Genomic DNA, 21,128 nt, shown 5'->3' with positions numbered 1-21,128 from the left:
AAAGGAAACTGAAAGTTGGACATACTTCTGGTCTGGGGAGGAAGGAATATTACATGTGAAGTATTTGTAAGATGCTAGAAAGCCCCGAATGTGACATGTGCCTGGTTAAAAAAGGAAAAAAAGAAAAAGAAAGAAAGAAAAAGAAAAGAAACCTATTCGAAAGAGGTAGAGATTTGAAGGCTAACCCAAAATGCTGGGTCAGGAAAGCATGCAAAAAAATAACAGGAAGAGGAGGAGAAGGGCAGGGCAGGTGATAAGAATGTGGGTTGTGTGCAGGAAGTGTTGAATTTGGGCACTCATGAGGTATGTAAATAGGGAGATTTAATTGAATATATGAGCCTGGAGCTTAGATGAAAGGTCAGAACTCTGGATAATGCAAACGGCATCAGAATGCAGATGGTAACCGATGCTGTGGAGAGGATGTGGCTGAGGAGGGAGGTGAGATGGAAGCACGCCCTAGAGACTCAGAAAGCTCAGACAGCATGACACTGGGCAGGGGAAGAGCAAGGGAGGGAGACTGAGAAGGAAAGGTCAGAGCACTAGAGAACAGAAGCAGAAGCTTGGGGGAACCAGCGGGCAGGATAAGGGAGGAGCGTGGGGATCAAGGGTGTAGCGTACATCTGAAACTTGTAAAAATAAAATAGATCTCAAAGGTTCTCACTACACCCAAGGTGAAAGGATATCTGTGTAGACAAACACACACACACACACACACACACACACACACACATACCACCACCACCACTACCACCACACCACATACACAGAGACAGAGAGAGAGGGACAGAGACAGAGAGAGAGAGAGAGAGAGAGAGACAAAGATTAGTTTTGTTCTATGATAAATCATTTCACAAGATATATGTACACATGAAGATACTACATTATGTCCTGTAAACGCATACCCATTATCTAGGCCAATTATAGTTCAGTAAAGCCAGAGAGTGGAAAGTTTCAGATCTCTAAGTTTCTACACAGAATTGGGAAACACAGTTGGCGATTTCCTGAATCTTCTGTGATATTTCCTATGATTTTCACCCTTCATTTCCTGACTTCTAGTCTAGGTGGCTTGGCGTATGCTGGGCCATACTGTGCAGAGACAGAGATGAACAGAGACAGGAACAAAGCCTTTGAGAAAGCGCTCAGCTTTGGAAGCTGCAGGATCATACAGCTTTGCTACCAGGTAAAATATTCGCCTTATCTTCTGCCTGCATCCAGGCCTTGTTTCCGGTGTGAGCTGTCTCTGTTCTCATGCAGGGACATTTGCCTAGTAGTCTCAGGACAGGGGTCAGGCCTTCCTCCACATCCCTCAATCCCCTACACCAAATCCTGCTGCTTGAAAAAAATCCTGACATTCTTTTCACCCCCCTCCAGTTCATCAGTTCCTTATCATAGCCAGGTCTGTCTTTCCAGTTCACTTCTTCCAAAACCATCCTCAAATCCTCCAAGCCCAAAGCCAGGATTCCCTGATTGTGTGATTATGGTCACACAAGACACAGAAGTTTGTGATATCCACTACCCTACCAGACAAATGAAAATACACATCAGCATGGGTGACCTTAAGTCTTATGACCTTCTGAAGCACTACTCCATGAGAGTCCCTGAGTGTACCTATGGGGGGTCATGATGAACATCAAAAGATGGTTATATAGTTAAAATACTAAGAAAGGTTAACTGAAAAATATAAAACATTATATGCATAGCAAACGCTGTGTGTTATTACTAGTATTGTGAATTTCTTTTGAGTTTCTGCTATTTTCATAAAACGGCAAGCTATAGGAGCATACAACATATTCAAATATTGTTTATAAACAATGTAAAAATCAAGCCAGCCATGGTGCTGCCATTAAGGGACTGAGGTGGCAAGATCATTTCAAAGCCACCTTTGGTCACAAAAGAACTTCAAGGACAACTTGGGCTACATAAGTCCATGTTTTAAAAATAACAATGAGCAAAGGGAATGTAATATACTGAGACCTCAACCCACAACTGTGAAGTACATGAGTTTTACTAATATCCATAAAACCATTCCACATCCAACTTACCAGAACTGCTTACCATGGCCACCTAGTGTGACTCATACTCAGGACACCAATGAAAAGATAAGTCAGAGGTGACATAGGGACAAGATGGACAGTAAGGGGACTCCGCTGACTTCTGATTGTACAGTTAAAGTCTATACGTAAGGACCATGCCTAGGCTGAACTTCAGGATACATGGGGATAAGAACAGGTTTTCTTTTCTGGTTTACAGTCCAACATTTATAATAATCATTTGCTAATGAGATTTTAATGATAAAAATCCATCACACCATTTCTGTATATAAAAGACAGGGCTTTCTGCTGCAGTTTCCTTCACAACTGATAACTTTCTATTTATGCTTGACGATTCCTTGTCTCTCACCCACCATGTCAGATGGGATAAATATTACAAAATTATGGGAAAGGTAATGTAGCTGGTGATAAAACAGCGGACTGACAGTTACAGAGGCTTTGGATGAACAGAAGGGCAGGACAGAGAGACACAAGGACAAACACAGAGACACTGGAATATATTCAGGCCCTGACAAGCACAGCAACATGGTATGAACATGTGTGTGCATACACATGTGTATATGTGTGTACATGTACATGTGCATATGTGTCTACATGTGCACATGTGCATGTTTGTATGTGTGTGTATGTATCCTATATCCTCCTGTGAATTGGCCAGGATGCTTTATTAATCATGTGACATACCTGAATATCACAAATATGAAGGTATGTAACACACTAGGATTCCCATAAGCCAATGCAGTCTATCATTTATTGATTCCTGAGATCAAGAGCATCAGACTGATTCTCTAACTAGATTCTAAAATATGCTCTTCTGCAGATTGGTATCCAATACCTCACTCTTTTGTCAATAAAGTTGTGATGTCCAGTACCGTCTCTTTTCTGTATTGACAGCTAAAATGCATACTTACATACATACAGACAGACAGACACATACATGTGTATCTGTTTCTTACATTTGATTTTGTGTCATCATCCTTGCTTTGTCTTTTATTCAAAGATGGCATAAAATTCTTCCTTAAAAGCCTGGTTGAGAGTTCTTCCACAGGACATGATATGTGATTTCCATGGTCTGGGTGACTTTCACTGTCTCTGAAGCTCTCACTTCCATGGTTACAATCATTATTTCAAGTGATCAATAACTCCTAACAATCCTGCAGAGTTAGATCATATTCATTTTAAGAATAGGTAAATAGAGGTTTAGGTTTGTAATGTATATGACCTAAGGTCATATGATTAACACATTATACAAAAAAATATCCTGAACTTGAGCCAGCAGAAGCCACAGCTTAAACTCTGACACCTTACCACATCACCCCATGCCACTTCCTGGTAGTAAAGTGAATGGAATCAGCTCTAGACAAGGATAGAAACAGAAACACAGAGGTGAGAAGTGGCTGCCTTATTAAAAGACTCCTCTGGGAGGTGGGGGGGTGGCGCACGCCTGTAATCCCAACACTCTAGGAGGCAGAGGCAGGCGGATTTCGAAGCCAGCCTGGTCTACAGAGTGAGTTCCAGGACAGCCAGGGCTATACAGAGAAGTCCTGTCTTGGAAAAAAAAACAAAAACAAACAAACAAACAAACAAAAAAGACTCCTCTAAGCTACCATACTTTTACAACCTCCCTGCTCAGTTTCAGTATTTCCCAAGTTATCCATCCTTGCTACAGTTTCATTATTTTCTTCTCTGGATAACACAAAGCTCTTTAAGGTATATACCAATCCATATAAAAATTGGGCACTCCAGGACATGTCTCCTGAATACATAAAACACATGATCACAAGAGCATACTCCACTAGTTTGCTACCATGTCTTCTAGAATGTCCACAAACCACTTTCCATTCACCCCTGCCTTACTTATTCTATGTGGTTGTGGTTCGGGAACTGTTTATTATAACTGCCCTGGAAATTGTCACTACCCAGATCTTCCAATTCCATAACCCATTGCTCTTCCTGCCAACTAAGACAGCTGAGTTTTGTAACAGAATCATCTTCTGCAAAGGGAGCCACCTTGCCCAAGGTCACATTGCTGCCTGTACTCAGCTCGGAGGCAACTGTTAACTTACGGAAAGCTTGCCCTAACTGTGGACAACTGGAAGCCATCCAAGCCTGAGGGGACCTGAGAGAGCTTCTGCAGCTGCCACTAAGAATGCATAAGTTTAGCCTCTCCCTCTGTCCAATGCAATTTACCTCTCTCACTTACAATTGCTCCTGTGACTCCCTCAGGCAAATCTCAGCATCTGTGTCTTGGAAACTCAACCTACTACTTTACTTGACTCTTAGCTTCTGTCATATCCACAAATAGTGTCACTTTAACTAAAGAGTAAGACTGTAGTGTAGAGACATACCAGAAGGCACACGGATATATGTCCAGAAGCATATGAAAGAGTAAACAGTGTGTAAATTAAAATCTAGGAGTCATTTCTTCTTGCATGCTCTTTGAAGCATTTGCTTCATAATGTATAGCTTTACCATTGTAATATTTTAATGTATACTGACACTTAGACATCCTGCCTTTCAAACTTACATTTCCTTGTTTTTAGGCTCTATATGAAGAGGTTTAGATACGGTCTAGGATTTACCTCACATCTTCACCATGAAAACTCTTTCTATCTTAGTGTATGTTCCTACATATATGTTGGTATATACATGTTTGTGCATGTCTGTGGTTTGTGTGTACATATATAATGGTGTGTGTGTACATATATATGCATGAATGTGTGTCCACATGAATGTTTGTCTATGTAATAGTTACATATAGATGTGCTTGTGGATATGAAGGGGCTTGTGTCTATATATATAGCTGTATCTATGTGGGGTGTACATGCATACATGTGGACATATGCTATGTGTGTTTGTGCACATGCATGTAGCTGTGGGATGCATATATATGTGTGTGTGTGTGTGCGCGCGCGCGCATATATGTGCATTTATGTGTGGGTATGTTATATTCTATATTTATAGGTATATGTATGTAGGTATAAATATGTATGCATATTTGTATGTGAGTGTGTTGGTAGGTGGGTCTGAGTGTATGGGGGTCTATTGTATATGTGTGTATGTGTGTGTGTATGTGTGTGTAAAATATATGTGTATGTGCATGTAGTTGAGTTCCTCCTTGCCAGAGGACAATATTGGGTTTCTTCCTCAATCTCTTTCCAACCTTGTATTTTGAGACAGAATTGTTCATTGATCCTGGAATTCAGTTCAGTTTCAGTGGATGTCCGACAAGCCCCAGGGACCTGATCCACCTAAGTCTGCTCCTCAAGCACCAAGGTTAAATGTGTGCATTATCTTTATAGCTTTTTGTGGGTTCTGGAGTTCTAATCTCAGGTCCTCATATTACACAGTAAGCAATTTTTACCCACTGAAACATTTCTCCAACCCTTAAATATCATCTAAATCATACTGCTGGGGGACACAGATATGTAATTCATTTGAAACAAATGTGAAAGCATTAAATTTTAAATTATACATATTCCAACGCAACATTCCTGGTCCTAGTTGGAGCTTTCAGTTATGCTGATTGTTAGCACCCACAAAAGGGAGAAGAAAGATAGGAGGGAGAGAAGGGGAAGGGAGGGTAGAAAGAGAAAGGAGGGACTGTCATATCTGCAGAGAGTGCTGTATGATACAGACAGAAGTGAGCCACAAAGAACATGAATGACAAGGAAATATCTGCCAACTGAATAATTCATAACATATATATGTATATATATACATATATGTATATGATTGCATTTTAAAAGTATAAGTGGCCCTTCTTCTTCGTCCCCTTTATTCTCCTTTCTTCTCTTCCCCACTTCCCCCAATAAACCTCTTCTCATGGAAAAAAAAGTATTAAGTGTATGAAAGTAACATCTTGTTTAATAATACAGAGTGACACAAACCCACGGTACTCAATATGTATTTCAGGAAGGCAGAAAGTAGATGAGAGTGGGTGTCAATGCGGGAGTTTTAGAAGTCTATACTGATCTGTTCCAGAACTGAGTGCTGGATCCATAGTTACCTCCTCTGTTCTTGCATCATTATACCTTTAAACAAGTGCTCACCACCATTATATGTATTTTTGTGCATAGTCAATTATTTTAAGAAACATTCTCAGTGTGGGAATTGTTTTCAAATCATTGGTAACTTGACAGCTGAACAGCCCCCACTCCCTGCCACCTATTTTTTTTTTTTAGTTACTTATAAAAGTTTACATTTTTCAAATCAATTTTCCAAAGTTAAGGATTGTTTTTAACTGTCTGCTTTGTACCTATAATTTATTTTCAGTAGATTATTCTCTGTTGCTTAGGGTAGCAAAAAAAAAAAAGAAATGGAAAGTAGAAATTCTCAAAAAAGCATACAATTTTCCTGTGTTTTACCATTTATTTTATTAAGCTTGCTTGTTCTTACCTTTGTTCATGTGACAAAAGCAATTTAAATCATTGCTTCAAAAATCAGAAGACAAACAAACATAGGATAAAAACCACTCAGAGTCCCACTGTTGAGCTTGTGACAGTTCTGCCAAGTGATTTTCATTCCTTGGTATGAATTAATATAATTATGGAAAAATTGGCTACTTTGGCATAAATGTCCCTCAATTTACCATGATTCATTTAGTTAATCTAGAGTCAAAGAAAAAGAGACTTTCAGATCTGCCCCCTATTTTCCTCTTATCCTAAAGAATTTGTAGGCTATTGCCAAGGTAGGGAATATAAGGAGCCTGGATGGAAAATGCTTTCTGAGTGTCGACTGCAGCCAAATCAAGCTTCGGTTCCTGGTGCCAACACCCACACTTTGTATTCTACCATGGAGTGAATTGTGTCTTACACCTGCCACTTGGGATCTCAGGGCCTCTGTTTGTAAATGAGTTCCTCCTCTGAGTTATTCACTGCTGTACATCTTAAAATACCCTCCACTCTACCTTGCACCTTTTTGTTTTATTTTATTTTATTTTATTTTATTTTATTTTATTTTATTTTATTTTATTTTTTGGTCTTTCTACTTTGCAGCTTGTGAAAAGCACCTAGATTACCCTCAACCTAAATCATCATTCCCAACACAGACCGTGTGATCTGAACCCTTTAAAATCCCATGCTTGCTTTGCAATAGAAAACCCTACCCATAAAATAGCATGATGAAGGATAGGCAATCTGGAATGGCAAGAAGCTGAAGATACAATTAGCATATCAAATGATTCCCATGAAGAAGGAAGAAGAGGGCCCTAATTCTGAAAAGGCTTGATCCAGCATTGTAGGGGAGTATCAGGACAGAGAAAAGGGAGGGGGAAAGATAGGAGACTGGATGGAGAGAAGAGGACTTATGGGACATACGATGGGGGGAACTGGGAAAGGGGAAAGCTTTTAGAATGTAAACAAAGAATATAGAAAATTAATGAAAAAATAAAAAAGAAGGATTTGAACTTTTAATCACCTAATTAGAAGTATTCTAGTTTGTGTACTACTAAGAATTCCCAAAGGAGGCAAGACCATTGGGGGTGGGATCATAAAAACCTCAGTTTAAGACCTCAGGCAGATGATAGCTATGGTGCTATGGTTATTATGTTGATGGCAGAAGGGACCAAGCTGAGAAGAAACTATGGTATAGAAGATGGTCTGGGTGTCATATATACATACATACATGTATACATACATGCATGCATGTGTGTGAGTCACAATAAATTTTGAAACATCTCATCACACATGTTCATTTTTATGGATATTGTCAAGTGTCTGAGTCAAGTGTAGGTCTGGACTCTGAAAAGGCTGCTACCAAAAGGAAGGGTGTTGTTCCCTGAAACAGTATTGGCTTTGTTTTGATCCTCATTCATGACTGATTCTATCTATCCTTGACACTACCAAATGTCAAAATGATCCTTCTTGAATCCCATGTCCAAGCCCACCCATCTGTGATTCAGAGAAAGTACCACTATAGTAAGAAGAGCAGGAAGTTGAGCACATGTGTGCACTTGTCCATGCATGTGTTCATGCATGCTTGTATGAGTGCATGCCTGTGTGCACGAATATGAGTCTTCAAATCCTGGTCCTTACATTTACTGGTCTTGGGCATGTTACGTGCCTCCCCAACTCTTGTCTATAAAGTAAACACAAAGAGATTATTTAGCAGGAATATTTTAAAGAGAAATGGGATAATGTTGGAATATCAATTCCCATAATGGCCAGCTCATGCACTAAGATTAGTAAAGGTCTGATGGCAATGTATGCCGGGGGATAGCAATCAAGGACTTAAATGAAATGTTATTAATTTCTATCTCAACGTTTTTGTGGCTTTTGTTGCTATTTTTTTCCCACAGTCTCGTTTTCCAGCTGTAACAGACATTATAAATTTGTTTCTTCATAAGATTGCCTCTCTAAACCTTTCCTAACTCCTCTGGCCCATTAACACTTCTACAGTGTCTTAGTCAGGGTTTCTATTCCTGCACAAATATCATGACCAAGAAGCAAGTTGTAGAGGAAAGGGTTTATTCAGCTTACACTTCCATATTGCTGTTCACCAAAGCAAGTCAGGACTGGAACTCAAGCGGGTCAGGAAGCAGGAGCTGATGCAGAAGCCATGGAGGGATGTTCCTTACTGGCTTGCTTCCCATGGTTTGCTCAGCCTGCTCTCTTATAGAACCCAAGACTACCAGCCCAGGGATGGCACCACCCACAATGGGCCCTGCCCCCCTTGATCACTAATTGAGGAAATGCCTTACAGCTGGATCTCATGGAGGCATTTCCTCAACTGAAGCTCCTTTCTCTATAACTCCAGCTTATATCAAAACCAGTTAGTTTTCCTGGCATTGCAAATGTATGAGCTGGGGTGTTTCCAGTCCATGGAGAAAAGAATCTGCTGCCATGGGTTGGATATAAGGAAGCTACTCAAAGATTCAATAGAGCTTTTGCAACAAAATAAAACAACCACAAAAGAGCCAAAAAAATAAAAAAAATTAAACTCCACAGGATGCACAAAACCACACCCTAAACCAGTTGGTCTTCATCCTTAAATCTTGTACATGCTGGTGATCTCAGGGACGTCCTAAACAATGGGTATCTCTGGATGAAAAAACTTCAAAACTCAGGAAGCAGAAGCCCCTGAGCTTATTTTTCAGCTTATTAGAAAACAATCTTTGAAGCACAGTGGACAGAAAGTCAGAATTTCTGTCAACCTTAGGCAAACCACTACATTGAGCAGTTGCAGTCCTGCCAGACAGCACCCAGCCCTGCTTGGAAGGAGATCCTCCCTCTACACACTGTATGTGATTTATTTAAAAAGTGAAGTGAGGGAGGTGGAGGTGCTTCAGCCTGCTCTCTATTCATCCCATTCTCCTCCTTTTCCAGGAGCTTCAGCCTGCTCTGAGAGCAGCAGCAGCAGGACAGCCTCCCCACACACCAACCCACAATGGCACAGCCACAGCAAGCCACTGTAGACTTAGAAGGGCAGGGAGAGCGAGCAAGCGAGTGAGTGTGAGGCGTGAGAGTGGACGTTGGAATCAGAGTGCCCCTGGCTCAAGCGTCATTATCTCTCCACTTATGAGAGTTAGCAGGATAGCCATCCCAACTCACTTGTCCTCCATCTAAATCCACCACCATCAGATGGAGAAGTTACAGCAGTACTGACCTCATAGAGATGGTGACAGAATCACATACGTTAACCTGTGTAGAGCACTTTGATACATTTACTACTTGGCACAAACTATGGTTGTGAACACACATCAGAAATTTGGCGACTGGATTTTCTAACCCAAAAATTGTAGAGACTAACTACTCAGACACAAGAAAAACTAAAGAGATGCCCATTCCATAACAAAGTATCTTTTATCCCAGGAGGGAAGATCCTTCATTTTTTCTTACTTTCAAATATTTGATTTATGAATATACAATTTTTAAAAAAAAAAACTCTATGGTATTCCTCAGAGTTGAAGTAGAACTTTTATATAACACATCCAGCTGCTGTAAGTGGATCAGCTATTGCTAGCTCACGCTTAAGATCTTTCATATCCAATAACAATAATTCAAATCTCTTAAGCTTATCAGCAAAGATATCCTAATTCTTCCAAAACAGTATTTCCTTACATTCAATCTTTATATCATCAAAAAAATATTAAGAGACATACAACTTGCAGATATATTCAGGTCTTTTTGAAATTCTTAGATTTATTTTTCATACTGACCAGAGTTTCCCCTCCCTCCTTTCCTAGTCCCTCTCCCTCACCTCCCCTCTTCCCATCCCCCATCTATGCCTCAATGGATATCAACCAACCATAACATATCAAGTTACAGTAAGAGCAGGCACCATCTTCTGTTAAAGCTAGGCAATCCAATAAGGGGAAAATGTCCCAAAGGCAGGCAACAGAGACAACCCCTCCTCCCACTGTTAGGAGTCCAACAAGAAGACCAAGCTTCACAACTGTAACATATATGCAAAGGGAGTAGGTCAGTCCCATACAGGGTCCCTGGTTGGTGGTTCAATCTCTGTGAGTCTCTATGGGCTCAGGTTAGTTGATTCTGTGGGTTTTCTTGTGGTGTCCTTAACCTCTCTGATCTTCCTCCCCCTCTTCCAGGGAATTCCCCAAGCTCTGCCTAATGTTTGGCTGTGGGTCTCTATGTGCAGACTTTTAAATCATATATCAGGCACAGTATTGGCCCTGAGAAAAAGATCAGAGAACTTAACATCTATAATTGTGTATGCCAGTTCATTTCCTACCACCTTAACATGTCTTAAATATAAAATTTATTAGAATAAAAATAAAATTTTCCCTTAGTCACAAATTTTTCCTTTGATGCTCATATGTTCTCAGGAGATGCTGTATCTGGACAGTGTGCATTAAAAATCAGCTTAATTAAATAGGCAAAAAGAAGGTAGTGTTTGTGTTAGGTAGTGTCCTGCTATTGTAACAAACGCTGGATATAATCAAGCTCCAAAAAAGAAATTGTATTTGTCCTCACAGTTTTGGATGTTTCAGATCATGACAAACTGGCCCCATTGCTGAGGTGGTGGTGGCACGGTCTGCCATTGTGGGAGCATATGAAAAAAGCTGTCATTTACCTCATGTTCGTAGAAAGTGAAAGAATGAAATGGAAAGAGGAACCATGTGCTCAATGTCCGCTTTGGGAAAAAACCCACATTGAGCCTCCTCCCACGTGGCCACATCTCTTAAAGGCTCTACAACCTGTACGAGAGCTGCAGGCCTCTGGCCCATGGGCCTTTGCAACGGAGGGGAGATGCTGTGATGGAGAAGCACAGAATGCTCCCAGGGAGACTGCTACCTTGGACCTGACAACAGCCCTAGAGAAATGGGCTCTAGATGATACGGACACGTTTCTCATCACCAGACACTGTGCAAATGGTTTCAAGACACAGTTATGGAATTCTAGAACCTGATCTTAAGACCTTCAAAGCACAGTAACATTCAGATTCTCCAAAAGGAGGAGCTAAGGAGCAGAGCAGAGCTCTGAGGACACAGATTGCTTAAAGGGGTAATGTTGACACTACAGACCAAACAGGAATTAGGCATGGGTTCCTCTTATACCAGCATACTAGGTGGAGACTATTCAAGCATGACTTTTGCCTACTGCTAACCAGCTCTCTGTTTCTCCTTCATCTGGCTACATGAACTCCTTTTTTGCCAGCTGGGTGGGGAGGCAGACCTAAGTATAACTCCTGTCATCTCTTCATTACAGTTCCAATAATGTTTATTTAAAAGAAATACCATAACAACTTCTATGTGCACCAGGGAGGGAGCACTCACTCACTACCAGTAGTCTAAGCTGAGACTTAGTTGTAGATCAGCGGCTGAGCCCAGATTAAATAACACAGACCATGAGCAATGTATTAGATAGAACAGCTATAATATAAAATAGGGTTCCCGTCATAAAGCCTCATCAGAGGTACGTGATAAACAAGTGTGTTCCTATGCTAACTTAAATTACAATGAGTGGTGTGGAGGTAACAGGCAGGTGACAAGAATCACCTGCCTTACTTTACTCAAAGTCCAGACCCAGTAGAGTCTGGGAGATGCTGACATACAATGGCATGAGCTGCAGATGTCAGTAGCTTTTCCAGTCACTCTGAGGAAGGTTTCAAACAGGAAAATCAGTGGGGTCTTGATGGTCTAACCCAAGGATAAGAGGCATAGTGGACAAGCTGTTAATGTCCTCAACTGTAAATCCAAAAGAAGTAGAAAAAGCAATGGAGGTAGATGAGGCTAACACACATTGAGATGGTATAGTTCAAAAGCTGCAAGGCATTGAGAAGGGGGTGAAGGATGAGAAGTAAGGTATCTGTATGCTAGCAAGGTAGAAGGGAGTCTGTGGGTGGGTGAAATGGGGCAGCAAGGGAATATAATGAAGCCCAGTGTTCTGTATGCCGACCACAATGTTAATTAAAAAGAAAAGGAAATAGCAACTGTAGATGTGGATGAGGCTAAAGAAGACACAGGTAAAGACAACTAGGCAATGGAATCTGAAGGAGACTTGGAGGCAGGAAGGATTTCAATCAGAGAATAATATGTTCAAATGTTATTGTTCTGAGAAAACAGATTTCTAGGAATGGTCATAGGACCAGGTGGCTAAAATGTTGTATCTGGGAAAGGTAGGGCGGTGACAATATCTATGACTTGAGGCCAGGGCGGCCCCTGCAATGCACAACTCAGGGTGCCCCTATAATGCACAGCTCAGGACTCATCCTACAAGTTGCCATAGGTCTTCATTGTTTTTCTCCTAAGCATTACCAGACCTATCATACCAATTCTGAGCCTGATTTAGAAACACACTTTAAGTTACCTAGCAACTCAACCCTACTCAGTGTATGTCACAGTAAGAAAACTACCAAGTAGAGGCTGCCCTTGATCCTTGCACAATGGAGGCCAAAGATACCCACTCAGTATGGTGGGCCGTGCTCACATTAAACTCCAGTTAAACAAAACCATTGCAAACTCCTTCATCTACCTTCATTCATAACACTCTCTCCTCTGTGACTCCAATCTTGTTTCTTCTTAAAACTTCATTTTTAAAATCAACCTGACATCCTAAAGAGGTTTTTTATTTGTTTTATTTGACTCAAAGAATGACATTTTATTCACATTTCTTTTCCTAATATTGACCATAATCCTAATATTGCTGGGAACACGCAAAAAAAAAATGTATTCTAAGTACTACCATTTCATTTTCCAAAACAAAACTCAAGGTCCCAGGCCCTAGGTGAGCCGAGGACTTCCCTATAGCAGAACATCTTCTATTGTAAACAGTGTTCTGAGTACAGACATCTCAGGGACAACTTGTAAGGAAGCAGGTGTCTGAGTCCAACCATCTCAAGGACAGCTTCTCGATCTTGCTTTCGAGGTTAAATTTCCAGACCTAGGAATAAACACCTATCCACTTTCTCCAGATAGTTTCTTAATTGTCTATTATCTGGTAAAGAATATACAGATTGTTGTTAACTAAACCAAGGTACATAAGTTATAAAAATATATAACCATGCAGGCTTAAATTTTTCATACCCTACTTTAATATGGGCTTTTAAACACTTTAACCTCCCTTCTAGCCCACCACCCACCAGGGATAGTGGAAAAGAAAGGTTAATAGGAAACAAGGGCAGCTAACCTATTTAGAAATTGTTTTTTGAAGCAACTTCCATCTGCATTGTTAGGAAATCAGCAGTTCAGTTCACAGGAATCCTCAGTGGCAGCTCAATCCACTCATAAGCACTTCATGAATAAACCAGCAGTCCAGTTCAGTGGTGTCTGGGTAGCAAACACAAATCAGTAGCAGTGGCACAAACTAGCAGAGACAGCCAGGCCTTGGCCGAATTGGCAGCTGAGTCAACTGGAGGAACCAGGACCACGAGGCGCTCCAGGAGATGTTTTGGGCTGTGCCTATCTCAGTGAAGTAGAGATCAAGAAGGGTTGCAATGCTAGTTATGCAAGCAAACCAAGCCATGTCACTCTCTGTTGAGTCCTATTTATATACCCTCCAAACACTCAGCAGAGTGATGTCAGCTAATATGACTCACATGTCCTCCAGAGTATTACCTCGTCACGTGAGTCATATTAGCTGACATCACTCTGCCAAGTAGCCTGAATACGACGAGGAAGTGGCATGAAATCCACAGGAACCTCTGGAGAAGTTTTTGGTGCCTTTTCCTCTATGGAGTCACAGCAAACAGAGCTCAACACTACAATGTAAGGCGGTGGACCGACACATGTGTGTCGGTAGCAAGGAATCCTTCATCACGAGTCCTTTCACGTGCTTACTTTAGCAGAATATCCTTTTACCTATGTCTGCTTTAGCATAACGTTCCTTCATAAATCCGCTTTAGCAACACATCCTTTCATTTGTGTCTGCTTCAGGAAAACACTCTCTCCTATGTTTGCCCCAGCAAAATACCATCCGACATAACTGACTTTCCAAAGAACCCTTACATTTCTGCTTCATAACCAATTGCTTGATATGCGCTAATTAACCACATGCCACCTACCAGTCACTCCTTTGTCTCCTTATCACTCTGAGCTCTGGACCAAACATCTAGAAGAATGAGCTAAGGACCTGGGTGCCCTGGATATAGCCCAGTCTCCAGCGTCCACTCCCTTGCTTAACCCATAATGTCAAAAAACACTGCAGCTCCTCCTGGCTCCCCGGCCACCACCACCACCCCAAACCCCCCACCCCACCCCCACCCCGCTTTGTGTTCTCATCTTTTAAAAATGTAATATGGCTTCCCCTTGGGAGAGGTTCCGATCCCAAACTGGCCACTCCCCTGAGCTCTCAGAAAATAAAGATTTCACTTTTAAGCTTCCATCTCTGAAGTGAGTTTTCTTGGCTTCCACCCCAAACCCAGCAGTATACACAATGCACTTAGTGAATGTCTGAGGAAAGTGTGGGACAGAGAGACGGGAAAAAAGAAGAAATATGTGGGATCAGACCAGGGGGCAGGATAGAAGTAGAAGAACAAAAATACATGGACACTGTATAGTAAGTGTCACTGTGAAAAGAGGAAGAGGCTGGGATAAATAAAACATGATTATGAAATCCATCTGTATCTGAGGCCTAGAAAGGCTCTAGACTCTTGGAAGGCTCCTCTCCAACAGTGAATCTGGTTGTGTGTGTTCTTTGCCACACAAATTACCTTACAGCCCTCAATTTGATATTAGGAAGATGGCTCATCAGGTAAAATGCTTGCCGTGAAAAGGTGGAAGGAAAGACCTGATTCCACGATAGTAAATGAATAAATAAATAAATAAATGTTTAAAAATTGAAAAAGAAGCTGGGTCTGTGTAGAAGGTGCTGAGATGGAAGATGAGATGTGTTCGAGGCTCTACGCCTCGCTAGCCCTGAGTACTGAGATTTGTGTGGGTTCAGGTAGAACACTCAGCCCATTAGAGATAACAAAAGTGAAAATCTTTGCCAACCAAACGGTGCCACACCAGGGCATGATTACTGTCATTGGATTTATCTTTTCTTGGCTTTGCCCAGCCTGAAGACTATTCTGCCACTCTTGGCTGTCTCCTCTCCATACAAAGCAAGGACAAGGCCTTGCTTTATGCAGAGAAGTTGAATGAGTTCATACACAGTCAGGATTTTCACAGTTTTACTGGCTTTGCCCCTGGTCTGCTATGTCAGTATGTGTTCACAATAATCATCCTCTAAGAGTTCATCTCATAAAGTGTAACAGAAAGTCTCGTTCCTGGGATCCAGGTCAGGTTGCAGAGAGCCAGCTCCTCCACCCATTCACTAAGGTCAGACATAGAACACAGAAAGAAGGAAGATGCCTATTACTTTTAGTTCCCAACACGGCATGCATACAGGAATAAAATGACCAAAATAATCTTTGCCTCTATTTTTAAATTAGTGCTCAGCTCTGACCAGAATGCAAGAGAGTCAAGACTCACAATTGATTCCTTTTCTTAACATTACCCAGCAGGTTTTGCCTACATTCTATTTTTTTTCTTCAGTATCCTCCCCAAGGGACAATTTCAAGCATTAAAAGAAATTCTAAGTGTTTTTTTTTCCCTCTGTCCTTCCAATTTGTTTCACTTTCACTATATCACCCATACCTCCAAAAAAGGATGTGAGAGGATTTCAAAAATAACTTCACAAGCTAGTTTGGAACCTCGTTACTCCCAGGGTTCTGGTACACAATCTGTTCTGGCTACAATTTTCTTCTGGGATGGCTAATCTATAGCTCTCTGGCTGCTTGGTCTCACCTTGACTATTCTTATCTATAGTTTGTCTTTATTTTCTTTTGCAAAGCTTTTTGCCTTTCTCCAAGCACATGTTAGGATCTGCACAGGGTCAGACAGTTTCATGTTACAGTAGAATGTGAGGAGACAGCGTTGATATTATGGGATGAAAGTCAGAGAATCTGGAAAGCCCTTGAGGAGAGGATGGAAAGAGGCTGACTATTCCAGGATTGGGTGGTTGGGGCAGAGCCACAGAGACAAGAGTACTTCTATTCTGCAACTGAAGCTGTATGTGAATTTGAGTCATCTAAGGAGATGACTTAGTCAGGAAACTGTCCAGCAGAGAAAGTCTGAAGACACGAGTTTGGATTCCCAATACCTATGTTAAAATCTGGGCATGAAGGACACACTATGATTCCAGAACTGGGAAGACAGAGATGGGTAGATCCCTACAATTCTCTGGCCTGGCAACTCAACCAAATCATTGAGCTACAGATTCAGAAGAGAAGACCCTGCTTCAAAAAATAAAATGGAGTGAAAATCAAGGAAGATATCTAACCCTGACCTCTGGTGCACAGACAGACAGACAGACACACACACACACACACACACACACACACCACAAACAACATACACATGTCATATACACACATGAACACCAAAAACCAATTAATCAATTAATTAATAAATAGAAACCAGGCTTGAATTCCAGAGCAACCTGCTTACAACAACTAGACATGATTCTCAATCATTTTATGTGTGCAGCTGAGAGGACTGAATTTTATATTGCATTTAATTTTAATTAAAAACATAAACTAAATTTGGTTTCTAGAAAATCAGTGTGATTAAAATTACTTGATTATATAAACCTACATTTTCAACTGTAAATTTTGTGAATTTTAAATATATATAAATATAAATGTAAATATAGATGAAAATTTATCATCAGAATTTATGTTCACTGAAAACAAAATATATGCCCAAGTTTTGAAGACTGAGTACATATTTTGGATACTTAGACTTTAATCAAACATACTGGGTTGCTGTTATTGGATTTTGTTTTTTTCTTGATGTAGCTACCAGAAAATTTAAGTGTGTGTATTTATTTACATTATATTTCTATTGGTGATATTTTCCTGGTACGAAGGCTACATGCATTAGAATTACATGTTTTCACTTTCTAGCTCTACAATAAGATCAGAGATCTTTTCTAGTACTTTGATGAAGAACTACCTGATAGTCCCTAGTGCATAGACTCCATGTGAGATGTGACTGAGTTACTTAAACACTCAATTCATGAGGTATCCCTGACACCTGGTGTGCTCAACATATGTTATTATTATAGTTTGAAGTTTATATTTATCATGCTGTGGGGAGAGAAAGAAACTGGAAGAGACTTTAAAATGTCAGAGACTATTTTTTTCCTTCTTAGAAAAGTCTAATAACAAACATCCATTCCATCAGACTCTGGACAACAGATGCCTAAGGCCTTGTTCTCATGGTGAGCAGCTATATATTAGGTCACTACTTGATGCTGATTGAATGCCTTCTTACAAATCTCCACACACCACAACTAACAGATGGGTGTCCAGATTTAACTTAGAAAAATACCCTAGTTAAAGATGTTATCAAGCCAGAAGTGCATCAGACTCTGGTCTCAGCTTGTACTTATCTGGTAGGATTGATTCCCCATCAGTTAAATACACACAGTAGAAGATGGTACTGTGGGGATTTAATATTCAGTGTGGCAGAGAGATCTCTACAAACCACTCAGCACCATGCCAGTACCAACATGCCTTCCCTTGAGAATGACTGACTGCCAAAGGTTGGGCTGCGCCGCTCGCACCCCCCCCCCCATGGATTACGCAGCTGCATCATGGGAGCAAAAGACCTGCACTTTGCTCTACACTCCCTATAAACTTGTCTGTGACTAAACAGCTAGCCCTAGTGATATAAACACTTCCAAAACTCCTTTCAAAAATAAAAATGCAAAAGATATGCACTTGAGGGATAAACTAGTAAATCAACAGCAGTTGTTCACAAATCAGCTTGTTTTGTCCAGTCAGACATCTTGCAAGTTGCAAGAGGAAATGAGTCACGAATCAGGCAAGATTTCTTCACTATTTCCTCAACAAGTACAAGTATGTACAGTACATCGTATTCAATAACGTGGGCTGAGGCTGTGTGGTGTAACTCAAGTTGGTAGTCAGACTATGTCTCTTTGAGGAAGTAACATTTAAACAATTATGGAGATAAATAGAAATAGTATTCTCATATGTTGTAGCTAGATTCATAGGAAGGAATACAACCTTGTCTATGTACTAAATCACACTGGATCATTCACTTTAGAGTGGCTAGCTGTATGCTAGTTTACCTCACTGAAGCAGTAAATTCAATGTTAAACGATTTCTCCAAAAACTACATCAGAAGGCATTATTCTGGGATAGTGACAAATGACGTGTCCCCATAAGATGTATGTATGGGACTTTTGAAAACATGATTAACATAATATGCATCATTCTAGATACAGAATAATCTTAAGTGTATTTTTAAAAACAAGAAAACAACATGGAAAGGAAATATCATATGAAGCAAGATAAGTTGGTTACACAAGATTAAAATATTTCAACTGACAGAACACACATGAATTAGACTCATGGGTTTAAAAAGAATGCTAGACTGGATTAAAACCCACTGTGGTTCCCATGGTGTTTACAAAAGGCACATTGAGGAAACTGAAGTGCTGTTTCAGTTTCAACTGCAAAGCAAAAAAACGTGAACATATGTATCAGGCACTAAGCACAAAAAACTCTAGTTAGAACAGCTCTATTAATATTAGTCAGAGAAGACTATAAGACAAATAGTGCCATTAAGGACAGAGTTGCTATAAAATGATTAAATGTTAAAGTCACCAAGGCAGTATAACCAACAATTCTAAACAGTATGTGCCTCATTGAATAAAGTCAACAGTTGTAAACAAAATTTGACAGTTCTCCATGAACAACTGGCAAATAAACCATGATGGTCAGAAATTACAAAACATTCCCTTTAACAAGTAAAGTTTTAAATAGCCAAGAATAAAATAATATGAAAAGCAAAATAGTAGAAAAGTTGAACCATATAATTAACAACTATGTTCTAATAAATAGAAATATTTATCACACTTTTCGTAAGGTTATCAGTGAATTTTCAGAGTAGCTACTGTATTAGTTTGTTTTTTTTTTCTGCTTTGATAAAATGTCATGAACATCAGCAATGTAGGGGAGAAGTAGGTTTTATTTTTACTTACAGGTCCATGAGGGTAGATTTCATCACCACAGGGAAGATGTAGCCGCTGGTCAGGAAAGCATGGCGGCTAGCAGGACCGGAAGCCGGCGGATTGTGACTCTTGCTCATACAGAAAACAGAGTTACAAGTGAGACAGCCTATCACCTCTCACAGCCCACCCTCAGGGCCTACTTCCTCCATACGATTTCTCCAGGAAGTTCCTCCTTGTGAAAGTCCCCCAAACCTTCCAGAGCCACCAGCGGGTATATAATCAAACCTCAACAGATATCATTGGAATAATTATTTCCCCCAAATTCTAGGAATTTAACTATGGAAACGGGAAAGTGGGATCCAAGTGGAAGTGGACTAGAATAAATTTTCTAATACCAAATAAAGTAAAGGAAATAGAGATTAAAAGCATACATAATTTTTTAAAAGATTCTGTGCCACTTGAACATCTGGGATTATGGAGTAACATTATCTGCTTGACATTTCTTAGGTGGTAAGGATACTTATAATAGAGTTTTGAGCTCTGATGCTTTCAAGCAAATGTTACATCATAGGCTTTCTGTCATGCCATTATTCTTACCTTTTATCAAGAAATAGCTCGCTAGCCCTTATGTTTCTTCCCCCTTCAGCTAGAAATCAAAAGCCCTTTTTCTAAATATAAATTCATGTCAATAAAACACCTACAGACCAACACACCCAGAAAATCAGAGTTCCTTTTAGGGCTCAGTCTGGGTCAACCCTCTGAACAATATATTCTAATTCCAGCCACAGCCAAATGCACTTTCTTTTGTAAAGGTCTCAGTTGTGGTGCAATAAAAGATAACTTCTGTTCCTCAGTCAACTGAAGGTTTAGAACCAGGCTTCCTGCAGCTTTATTCTTTTCTGGAATATAGTCAATACTAATCCTTCTTTCTAACCTCAGAAGCCCATGACTCCTCTATCCTCCTAATTTACTGATTAGCAAAATGGTTCTAAAGTTTTTTTCTAGAAAACTTCCAACATACCTTGCTTACCTCAGTGGATTTTCTCTCCACAGCAGCCTAAGTCCTCAATTCAGAGACTGTCGTATGTCCTGATAGTTCAAACCATCTACCTCACAAAGATTTTTCATCGTTAGTGATAGGACATGAAAATCATGAAAATCAGGTCTTGGGAGACAGGAAGCTGAAAGTACTGATTGCCTCCTTTCGCTTTGAAACTTGGCTAGTCCTGACCCTGTCGCTGAGTCCCAAGTCCTGATGCTGGGGCAAAATAATTATACAGTAAGGCTCCGCCCAAGCAAATACTAGTTTTCAGTTTCCTTTTTCTGACAAGCCTCAGCAGAGCTTCTCCAACAGCTGTGAGGTCTCAGCCAGAGGTATTTTAGATACAGGAAATTCCATGAAAGTTATTTCCTGTATGGCCAGGGAGTTCGTAGCCTAAGGAACAAACCTAGCCAAGTGCACACTGGCCAACCTGCTTACTGGTGGTTTTCTGTGATTTCAACATCAAAACAAGAAAAAGGGTGGGCTCTGCATAATCAGATCTCTTGATAGAAAGACTGCCCTCACACAAAACGTTGTCCTAGTGGCTGCAGTACACATTGCATTTGTAAACTGGCACAGACTGTTTCCTCAGTGAGAGCCTGGTTCCTGTTA

At 40.4% G+C, this 21,128-nt stretch overlaps 1 protein-coding gene across 5 annotated transcripts in view; it reads right to left on the bottom strand.

Annotated features, from left to right (window-relative positions):
- Window positions 1-20,911, bottom strand: part of Aim2 (absent in melanoma 2) — a 59,718-nt gene extending 38,807 nt beyond the window's left edge. For 2 of the 5 annotated variants that reach the window (XM_052200472.1, XM_052200470.1), the window contains exons 1-2: window positions 20,496-20,911; window positions 19,505-19,602 (exon numbers count right to left, since the gene is read on the bottom strand). The gene's annotated coding sequence lies outside the window, so the exon portion shown is untranslated. Of the gene's footprint in view, window positions 1-3,007; window positions 3,206-19,504; window positions 19,603-20,495 lie in introns of all 5 variants that reach the window. The other 3 variants (XM_052200473.1, XM_052200471.1, XM_052200477.1) reach the window with 3 other exon arrangements.
- Window positions 20,912-21,128: the final 217 nt, after the last annotated feature.

Source organism: Apodemus sylvaticus, chromosome 12, assembly GCF_947179515.1.
Source record: "Apodemus sylvaticus chromosome 12, mApoSyl1.1, whole genome shotgun sequence".
NCBI classification, from domain to species: Eukaryota; Metazoa; Chordata; class Mammalia; order Rodentia; family Muridae; genus Apodemus; species Apodemus sylvaticus.
The sequence above is the reverse complement of the archived record's forward strand: the minus strand, read 5'-3'. Positions and strand labels throughout refer to the sequence as shown.